Source organism: Sinohyriopsis cumingii, chromosome 18 (genome assembly GCF_028554795.1).
Source record: "Sinohyriopsis cumingii isolate HCF-2022 chromosome 18, ASM2855479v2, whole genome shotgun sequence".
Classification (NCBI taxonomy): Eukaryota; Metazoa; Mollusca; class Bivalvia; order Unionida; family Unionidae; genus Sinohyriopsis; species Sinohyriopsis cumingii.
In genome coordinates, this window is record NC_142978.1 from 51,337,694 (window position 1) to 51,349,592 (window position 11,899).

Sequence of the window (11,899 nt, forward strand, 5' to 3'; positions counted from 1 at the left end):
CAAGTACTTCTTTATCAATATTAATAGGATGAGTATCATCCATGTCAGCAGGCTGAGCAGCATCTACTTCATCTGAAATATATTTTAAAATATCTCTTGTTTATTTAGTTCTTCTTGCTAATTTCTTTTTAGTTTGCTAGCACTTTTTTTTGCTGCTGGAAGAAGACCTTCAGTTGCTTCTGCAGCTTTTCAGTAACCTTTTTAATGGGTTTAAATAGTTTTTATGTACCCTCTGCAAATTCAACTTGTGCTTCTTGACGTTCTTAGAGTTTTGTCTAAGAGAATCACGAACAGGCAAAAACTTTTTGATTGCTTTTAATCTTCCTCCAGCTAATCTAGCAATATAAGATTCAGCACCATCTAATTCAGCATGATTTAATTACAGCAGCAGAGGAGCCCGGCCTCAGTTAGACATCCGGTGGATAAACAACTATATAAATACTTTTTTAGACACCACCGACAAAGATAAAGTAATTTTTTAAAAAATAAACCAAGAGAGACTATTGGAGAGAAACTCTCGGTAAAGTTAGAGGGTTTGGTTTAGCGTCAGTGACCTTATTTTTTTTTGTATGAGGTTTTTAGCTTTCAAAGTTACGTTTCAGCAAAAGGTCTGTTCGCCTCCTCTGCTGCTACGCGTGATAATGGGGTCCTTATATATATATAAAAAAACGCAAAACTTTATTTTGCATCGGCAATTTAGTAGTGACAGATTCTTTTAAACTTATCGTTCAACTTTGTGCAAACTTTAAATGGTTATTTTATTGAGAAAAATAAAACTTACGAACACTGACAAAAAAGAAATTAACTCATGATGGACGTAGTGCTAATGAACTTACAGAAACTGTCTGAATTTTGCGCATTAGCCATAATGTTGAACTCAGTCGCGACCACATTTCCTGAGTAGGTTTTAATGATAATTTGTATCGAGTTCAAGTAACATTCGTCAGTGGTTAGCAAATCTCTATTAAATATCAGATTACATTGTTCTTTTAGAGAGATGATACAATAACCCTTTGGCTTTTTGACTTCCGGTCAGCACCAGTTCGGTCGATTTCAGGTTAGAGGTCCATTTCAATAAAGTTATTTCCAGATTGCTTTGGTTATTATGTTGGAACCCTTTCAGGGCCGGCGCTATCATATAGGCAAACTAGGCAGCCGCCTAGGGCGCTGACTTCTCCTGATACCTGGGATGAGTTCTCCCAGGACGAGTTCTTCACTATTCGGGGCATCATGCCGTATAGACCTTGCCGCAGACATGTAGAATATTGTCCAATTACATTATTCTGTCTGACACCAGGACGACCATTCCTAACGCTAACCTCTTAATGCTGAGCGCCTAACGAAGCAGCTGGTTTGCAATATGCATAATGGAGAGAATGTTGGCATACTTCAATATTAGTTTTATGTACTGTGGCTAAAATTTCTTTGGATTTCGCACTTTTGGAAGTTGTACATGGTCTAAGCATACAACTAACCAAAATCACTGTTCCCATGTGTTTGAAAAGTTTGCCTGAATTTAGTGTAAACAACAGTTCTTTTAGACAATATCATCTTCTGAAAGAGCAATGAATTAACAAATATAAAAAATGTAATATAAAGAGTAATCAACTGGGGTTTCTTCTTCTTCTTCTTCTCTCTCTCTCTTTTATGATTTAATGTTTTTTAAATTTTCTTCTGAAGTCCAGGAAGTGAAAATGACCAAGTGGAACTAGCAGTTTTTTGAAAGGTGCACATCTGAAGCAAGGCCAAGCTGTATAGTCTATAACAATATTGCATCTATCAATCACACATCAAAATAAAGGGAATTAAAGTTCTTTAACGACACCTAAGATACACAGCCAGTGTAACCAGCGTGGAGTACCTGGGATTGTTTATTTTTAAAAAAAACCTATTTATACTATTAAGAATATATAATTAAGAATATATATATATATATATATATATATATATATATATATATATATATATATATATATATATATATATATATATATATATATTCTCCAATGAGCTTCAATTAAGAATCAAAGAAAAGTACATTTGATACAGCCATCTAAATTAAAATCGTAAATACTGAGGCAATGATATTTGCATGTGGCCTTTGCTACCGAGAAACACACCACGTTTATATATTAGTCATGACGCACTGCCGGTCTGATGATGGACAGGTCTGCTCGTGAATGTGGGGATTCTTCATGGATATAAGCAGCTAGGCACTGTGGCGGAAAAGCCCCCCAAAGACTACCGATTTTCATTGTACATTATTATTATTATTTCGCAAAGAGAAAGACACAGAGACGCTTATGGTTTCTTCGCTTGTACCATTAGTGTTCAAAAGCATCGACTCTTTTTACGTTGGTTAACACCAAATACTCTTCCGGTTATCTGAGCGAAATAAAATTGTCTATCACCTTGTCTTCGCTGAAGAATTGTGATCACATATTTATCGTTGTTAATTTCACTGATCACTGTTTCAGCATTCATTGTTTACTTTATAGCTTATATATATATATATATATATATATATATATATATATATATATATATATATATATATATATATATATATATATATATATATATATATATATATATAATCAGACATAAACACCAGCTGGAATATCCTCATACTCGCCAAATCTCTTATGATACTATAGAGAACATAACAAAACGAGTTAATGCTAAGATCGTCAATGATGACGATCTACGCTTGTTGCTGATCCTGACTTTGTGTCAATGAAGATATTCAACGAAAATCGGGTTGCGATACAAAGACAATTAAATCTAACACTAAAAATTAAAAAAAGACGATTTATGTTCGCGCTGATGTACTTATATGCCGAAGCATCTGATGTACGATTTTCATTAATATGATATCAAGAAGCGGTACAAACAGGCTGAATTTCTCTTTACCGACACCGACTCTTTCTGCTATCAACGTTTTACAGAAGATGTTATTGCTGATATTTATCCTAATCACATATTATTTGAACTGTCAAATTAGCATTGTGAAGCTTGATATAATTGCGACGACAACAAGTGAAGTAATAGGTAAGTTTAAGGATGTAAAAAAAATTCTATTCAGATAAAGGAGTGTATAGGAAAAGAAGCAAACTAGATTTCATTAAAACAGAAAAAGAGAGCTAAAGGAGTAAAGAAATGTAGTGTCGAAAAGATTGTTGGAGAAGATTACAAAATAGCAATAGCTAAAAAGTATTCATGTTGAAATGATAGTAACCAGGTTAGATCATAACAGGCTGGTAACTAATGTTATAAATAAAGTTGGTCTATACTCATTTGATTAATAAAACGTTTGTTGCAACGGCACAGACACATTTGAACACAACGCAACATAGTTCAGGTGCCAACTGGTTGGCGACTGTCTTGCATTGTTGTATGAACTAATCTAAAATCTTTATGTGGCGACTGTCTTGCATTGTTGTATGATCTAATCTAAAATCTTTGTGTGGCGACTGCCTTGCATTGTTGTATGATCTAATCTAAAATCTTTGTGTGGCGACTGTCTTGCCTTGTTGTATGATCTAATTTAAAATCTTTGTGTGACGACTGTCTTGCATTGTTATATGATGTAATCTAAAATCTTTGTGTGACGATAAAGGTAAGAGTCCTTAAGACTTTATGTGACCTAAAAATAAAAAACAAAATATCATCCACTTGTAATCATATGAAATGAGGCAAGAGCGAAATCTCTTACTCGACCACACAATTTCCAGAATAGCAGAGTAAAAATGTTTCCTCATTCTCATTTCATAAGACTACTCATCTAGACCTAAATCCGCCAAGACGCTTTAGAAAATGGTTATTATAAAAGGACACTTTAACACAACATATTATCTAAAAGAAAATAGTCAAGAGCTTAATAAGCGCCTGTTTGATGTAGATTTTCATACAATATCATTGTATCATACGTTGCAATATGAGCAAATATAGTGATGAAATTCGAATGATATCAGCAAAGTAAATAACGCAGAAAGAAAATCTAACTGCAAGCGATTTTGCAAACTTCTATTAATAATGATTCCTATATTAAGCCTATACACACGTATAATATCTTAGCTTTGTATTAGTGGTTTACAGAATAAAAATTGTAAACAAATTAATTCAGGTGAAGCAAAACTTGAACTCAGTTTTCGACAAGGTCAAGTCCAGTATGCAATGTTACCTTCTTCCCCTCATACAGAAAACAAAAGATTAAGTAATAAAGCTTTGTTTTTACTATTAGTCAAATATACATTATGGTAATTTTTTATACATAAGATGAAAACTTATGAAGGACACAAAGTATAAATGAAACAATATATTTCTAAGTACGTGAAAGTGCATCTGCTATTAAATTGTCTTTTTCTTTGACGTGCATGATGTCAACATTATTAGTGGAACACCAAACTCCACCTTCATAATTTCTGATTTTTGTGTTTTTCATCTTGCCAGTGAAAGTAATGGTGTTGTGATGACTAACACAATAATCGGAGAAGGAGCTAAACTAATTAATAGGTACTTAAAAGTATTGCAATGCCAATATGAAAGCCAAACATTCCTTCTCGATTGTGGAAGAATTTCGCTGGTGCTTATTTAATTTCTTAGAACAATAGCATACTGGATGATCTAGGCCATTTTTTCTTCTTGAATCAAAATTGATCCAAGTTCACCGGTTCTCGTCCGATCACCGAAATTAAGCAACGTCGGGCCCGGTTAGTATTTGGATGAGTGACCGCCTGGGAATACTGGGTGCTGTAGACTCTAATTTGGGGCACCGAGTGGCCGAGTGGTCTAAATCGCTCACCGTTACGGATCACTGCCATCTCACCTCTGTCTGCGTCGATTCGAGTCTCGGATTCGGCTAATGTGGTTATGTGAGAAAGCTTGCCAGTAGCTTCTCGTGGGTCGGTGGTTCTTTCCGGTGTTTTTTTTTCCGAGTTCTTCCTCCACCATTAATACTGGCCGCCATGTATAGCCTATCTTGTGCTGAAAAATGGCGTTAAACCCTACAACAACAACAACGTGATCCAACCCCAATGACTGACTGAAATTTGGAGCTGAAAGAACTGGTCCTACGTATGTTTAAGATGTGTTGAATGGTAATGGGATTTTGGATGGGATAGTGGTGTCATGGATAACATTTTTTTGTGATTGTAAGGATAGTATATATTATCTAATTTCATCTCCTCTTACACTCTAAGCTAACACAAGGTGTTTTGGATAGAGTGTATAATGGGATGTGTGTAAGGGGTGTTGAATGGTATTGTGATATGGGATGGTATAATGGAGTGATGGATAGTATTTTTTGTGATGTAAGGGGTAGTATAATTTGCTAGATTTCTTCTCTTCTTACATTCTAAGCTAACACAACGCGTTTTAGACAGTGTGTGTGTAAGGGGTGTGGCATATTATTGGGATGTTGGATGGTATAGTGGTGTGATGAATAGTATTTTTTGTGGCATAAGGGGTAGTATATTTTGTGGGATTTCTTCTACCTCTCTTACATTCTAAGCTAACACAAAGCGTTTTGGCTGGAGTGCATAACAGAATGTTGGATGGTATATAAGGTGAAAGTAGGTTTGTCGGATTTCATCTCCTGCTCTTACACCTTAAGCTAACACAGGGTAATTGGTGTGTGTGTGTGTGTGTGTGTGTGTGTGTGTGTGTGTGTGTGCCTATGTTTTGTTGGTCCATACTTACAGTATAGCGTATTCAGGCCAGACACTTGTAACACTGTTACTTAGTAGTTGCCCAGTTGAGGTCAGAGGTTTGCAGCACTGGTTCTTTTTGAGAATATAAATATAGACCTGGGTCTTTCCATAGGAATTTCCACAAATTGGGACTACAAATAGACACTGGCGTTTTTACATATAGTATTTTTGGTGGTGTAAGAGTTAGTATATTTGGTGAGATTTTATCTCATTCTTTTACATTTTAAGCTAACACAGGGCGTTTCGAATGTGTGTGTGTGTGTGTGTGTGTGTGTGTGTGTGTGTGTGTTGGATGATATTTGGATGTTGAATGATATAGGATGTGTGATGGATATTATTTCTATGGAGTGATAAATATTATGTTTTGTTTGCCATCATATATCCTTCTCTTACATTCTAGACGAAAACAGGGATTTGTTTGTTTTTTGATAGTGTGTGGGATAATGGATAATATAGATAGTGTAACGGATAGTTTTTTAGGCGGTGTTGGATGGTATATGTGTGTGAGAGTATGTTTCGTTTGCTTTCATTTACTTCTCTTACACTCTAAGCGAACACATGCCATTTTTGGGAATAGTGTGTGGAGGTGATCGATGATATAGATGATTTAATGGATAGTATTTTCTGGGGCTTTGGATGATAGGTAAGACGTGTGAGAGTATTGTTTGTTGTTGTTGTTGTTGTTGTTGTTGCTTTCAGCTCCTATTCTTACACTCCTAGCGAACACATGTCGTATTTTGGATAGTGTGTTGGATAATGAATGGTATAGACGGTGTAAAGGATAATATTTTATGGGGTGTAAGTGATACTATATTTTTTATGTGAGGGATAATATGTTTTGTTTGCTTTCAGCTCCTTCTCTTACACTCTAAGTGAACACATGACGCTTATGATAGTGTGTTTAAGGGATTTTAAATTGTATTGGGATGTTGGATGGTATAGAAGGTGTGTTCGATAGTATCTATGATGTGTTTGACTGTAATTAAAAGTAGGTGCTGGATTGTTTTAAAGCATTTGGTGTAAGATTGTATATCTGGCGTGCTTAGTAATAAACAAAACGGATGCTGGATTGTATATGTGGTGAGCTGGATTAGAAATGTGGTTTTACTTTCTGTCTGCCTGATTTTACTTTTTACGTACGATTATTCAGTTTCCGCAAAGATCGGTTTGAGCTTAAGTAATTTCAGTACTATTGAAGTCTTGGTAACTTTTGTTTAAATTTATTTCCGGATTAGTTTTAGCCTCTGCTAAAGTCCGGTACAATTTTAGAATTTACTGTTACGCTTTGTCTTTGTCATTTCTGACAACCCAAAAAATCTGGCTAGCTATTAGTTTCCATTCAAACCCACTAAATTTTCGGAATTTTAGTGCAATATTTTTAAGTCACGGCAATCTGAATATTAATCTTCTGGAGTTTTCTCAGTCTCCACTAGAGTCTGTGACATTTTGGTAATGTTAGTACTACTTTTAGACTAAACCAATGTATTCTAATATTCCGGGATCTATTTAGTCTCCGTTAAATTCTCAGACAATTTCGTAATTTTAACATTACTTATAGCTGCATCCATTTTGGCACTGGTCTTTTTATTTGATTACAGCTATTTGGAGCATCATTATAATTATGCAAATTTCTGAACACTGCTAACATAATTTCAGGTCCCGCTAATGCTTTATATATAAATCTCGGATACATGAATATAATCATTATGCAACAGGTACCGAGTACACACGTGTGCAATCTGAGGTCAGCCACGTCTAACAATGTTACTATGTAGCCCAACTTGAGGTCAGCCACTTGCAACATTATTCCCATTGCCGTGACGTTTTGGGTCCCAATGGGCCCATTCATGATAACCTATGGTAACATTGAACATAGGATTTCCCGTTGTCTCCAGGTGCCATTCCCATGTTAAATTCCCCATTGTCCCATGACAGTCCCACCCATGTTAAACTCCCCTTGTCCCTAGGGTGCAACTTACTATTTTAACAAAGAAGTATCCCGATCTACTACTTTTCACTATCAGGTCGATTTTAGGTGGCTTATTGGTATAATCAATATTTTTACACAATCAGTTCGATTTTAGGTGGATTATGGGTATGATTGATATCATTACACGATCAGGTCTATTTTGAATGGCTTATGGGTATTGTTGCACAATCAGGTCTGTTTTATATGGCTCATAGGTATGATCGATAATATTGCACGATCATGTCGATTTTAGGTGGATTATGGGCTTTATCGATATTATCGATATTATTGCATAACCAATTCGATTTTTTGTGGCTTATAGGTGTGATTCATATTGTTACACAATCGGGTCGATTTTAGGTGGATTATGGATATGATCGATATTATTACCCAATCAGGTCGATTTTAAATGGATTATGGATATTACACAACCAGGTCGATTTTATGTTGCTTATAGGTATGATCGATATTATCACACCATCAGGTCGATTTTAGGTGGCCTAAAGAAATCGTTTATATTATTAGACGATCAGGTCGAATTTAGGTGACTTGTAAATACTGTAGATATACAGATGACTAACTGATATTGGTTTCACATTTTATTTTATTTTGTTACAGAATACACTTCTTTGTTCCACTGTTTCTTAAACTTCTTGTGACCAAATTTCTATGCACTTGGAGTTGTGTGAGGTACTATATTAAAGCGGTGAACCAAATCTTGTAACCTGAAGGAAAAAAAAAATATGTCATTATTATTAAACACTTCTTACATGGTGTTATCTGCCAGAAATATATTTGTTTTTTAAGTTTTCTAAGTCACACAGTTACAAATTCATAAGATAATTAACAATTGTCTGTCCTTCATTTATTTTCGTCCTTAATGTTCCAAATATATATATATTACACATACGCTGAAAAAAGGGGTTAAGCCAACAATTTCGACATAAGTTAATCACAAATTTTGACACAGCAATAGCAATAAGTTATGGGAAAAGGACAACTGAAGTGCAATGTCTAGTTATATTTTCGAGTGCTCTACATGAATTTTGGATGGAATAACTACAAATAATGAAAATCTTCCCAAGACATGACTTATAAGGTTTGAACTGATAATGCTAAACTGCCGACTGCATTTAAATGTTCTACAAAATGAGCAGCGTCTCCTAGCAACTTAACCTTCTCGACCGCTCAGGTGGCTTAGTGGTTAGAGTTTCCACTTTGGATGCGGGAGGTCGCGGGTTCAAACCCCCGCCCAGTCATACCAAAGACTTATAAAAAATGCTACCTACAGTTGCCTCGCTAGGTGCTCAGCATTAAGAGGTTAGTGTTAGGACTGGTCGACCTGGTGTCAGGATAATGTGACTGGGTGGGATATCATGCTACACGTCTGCGGCATGATGCCGCCCGTGCTATACATCACCATAAACTGCCACACTGCAGACATGGTAGCGATATGACTGAACAATTGTTAAAGCTACGTTAAAAATCCAAATCACACACACTAAACCTTCTCACTCGGAACATCTCAGACGATACTTACACCATCGTTACGACGGATGTATCACAAACATCATCAAGCTAGATTTTTTACGAATACATTTGTGCAAATTTCTGCACATTTCTGCTATTCACTTTTTTGTTGTTGCCAATACTAAACCCAATTCATGGCATGTTAAAGTGTGTGTGTGTGTGTGTATTAACTAGCCTGTCTTATGATGGCGGAAGTCATTCTGCGTCTTACATTTATGTTGTCTATATAAAAGAGATGCGTACAAATACCTCCAAATAAGGGGAACTGTGAGTGCATTTGTTCACTGCTTGTTTATTTTTTGTTTGCTAGTGTATGAGACAGCAACAATGTATACAACAGTCAAGGGTCTTGGGGGTATATTTGGTCTAGATAAATGTTATTAGTCCAGACATTTCATCGTAAGGGGATACGACATTTAAAACCGCAAAGATAATTGTATGGTTTGATCTAGTTCACTTGTCCAGTTTTCTCGTATCCACATTACTTACATCCTCCATAATGGTGACGTAAGTGTAGTCTGAGGCATTCCAAGTGCGGAGTCTTTTACTGACTTCACACAAACTAATCAAAATAAAACCATTGACTTTCGTCACGATATTCAATTCAAGGCACGGCCGGAATGCGGAGAAAAGTGTTAGGTTGGAATTTAATTAGATTCTTCGTTCAAAACTCGTCAGGTATAAATGGCAATCTCAATTTTAGCATCACAAAGTTGATCCTTGGAAGGTAATACCATGATGATGCTTTTATTTTATTGGTGGCGAAAATGGTCTGACAACGGTCATTTTTGGTTGAATTTATTTTTTTCAACAAGCCTTTGAATTTTGACTATGTACTTTCTAAGATCTGTCAGGTGAGGAAAGGTCAGTATTGATTTTAGAGTGAAACTCTATGTACCACTGAAATGTGTAAAACAACAAGACAATAAAGAGGTTAAAGGGCATACATGTTGTCATTTGACAGTTGCTAGGATGATAGAGATCGAGTTTAAATGGCTTGTCTTAATAAAAATATAATTTACTAATCAAATGATAATCATGTATTGAAATGCTGGATGGCGTTACCATCGGAATACATCCAGATTGACTAAAACAATCAATGTATGTGGAAAGAAACTTCTGAAGTTCTTTATTCAAAATTATTTCACAATAAAAGCGGAAGTCTTTTGGGGGATTTCTTACGCAATGGGTCTGAATTTCAGTTATGATTATCGCGGCTTCCTGGATAAAACAATGACATTTTTACCTTGGAACATTTCCAAAATACAAAGAATCATGTGACCAATGTACCATAGCGACATCATACAAGCGCTTTGAGTAGACCAATAATCATTTTACCAAGTGTCTGAGTGATACACTGATCTAAACGTCTCTTTCTAGCACAAGAGTACATTGCCTCTAAATACAGTCAAACCTACTATCAGAACCACTCCTAAAGTCAGCGATCTTTAATAATGCAGTCAGATGTTTGTAGGCTATACATCACATATAAATTAAGCTATACATGACAGCCACCCTGTAACACAGTCATCTCTATAACAGTCAGATATTTGAAGGCTATAATTTACATTTAAATTGTGCTATATATATCAGCCACCCTGTAACACAGTCATCTCTATAATAGTCAGATGCTTGAAGACTATACATTATATATCAGTTAATCTCCACATAACAGCCACCCTGTAAGAATACCATCTGTATAATACATTTGCATGTTTGAAGACTATATAAATATAGATATAGATATATCCTTCATATGACAGAAAATTTTAGACAGTCCTAAAAATGATTCTTTTTCACATTTTCAAAAGGTGATACCTATGTTTCTTGTGTTTGGCACTCTGTTTTCTTAATTTTAAAATTTGTATAACGCACTAAATAAAAGCAATAGATCAATTATAATTTCACTTCTAAGTATTAATTGACTGATATTTTTGTAATAATCATTGATTTTTGCAGTCTCAGGTTTTATTAATTATCATTGCTATTAGTTCTTCGCTTTTGTTTTTCCACTGGGAACTTAGTTCTAGCATATATTTTGCATGTCTGAAATGTTCAAACGACTCACCCGTGGCAAATGAGCGGGCAGCTGTGATGGAGGATGTTGCTGGGGTCACTAAGCAGGGAGTGGCATTCCTTCTCGCATAGTCCCTCTGAGGTGTCGCTTCCAACCGCATTTACCAGTTGTTGAACTGTATCTTTTAAGTGGGTTGTATCAAGCACTGCATGATGTAATAAAACTTAACCCGATAATTGTATGCAAATTTACTTAAGTATGTATACTTATTTGCTTGTTGGTCGTCCTTCCGTCCATTCATCCCTTATCAATCCAGCCTTTCATCCATCGATACACTTCTCTCTCTCTCTCTCTCTCTCTCTCAGCAAATTCGGAACGAAAATAACAAAATATGAAACAATTGTTAGTTTACTTCGCTGAGTTTAATCAGGCAATGTTTAAATTTTTTGAAATCTTGGGATCTATTTAAACAGACGCCCTGTACGGACATGCATATGCATGTATACATGTACGTGTTTAGCAAAGAAAAAAGAAACATTATTAGAAAACTGAAGTATACATACATCCATCCAAAAGAACTCTCCTTTGTGGTCCACAAAGAGCAAGGGAGATACAAGCGAGTAGAATAAAGGCCGTTTTCATTTTCTCTCTTGTGTTGTCCTGTAATTTCAA

General features: G+C 35.5%; 1 long non-coding RNA gene across 1 annotated transcript; it reads right to left on the reverse strand.

Moving 5' to 3' along the window:
* Nucleotides 1–8,266: 8,266 nt before the first annotated feature.
* LOC149776630 (uncharacterized) lies at nucleotides 8,267–11,899 on the reverse strand. Its single transcript, XR_016416238.1, has 3 exons — nucleotides 11,791–11,899; nucleotides 11,279–11,432; nucleotides 8,267–8,405 (listed from the first exon to the last, which is right to left on the reverse strand). It is a non-coding gene; the product is annotated as an uncharacterized LOC149776630 (long non-coding RNA).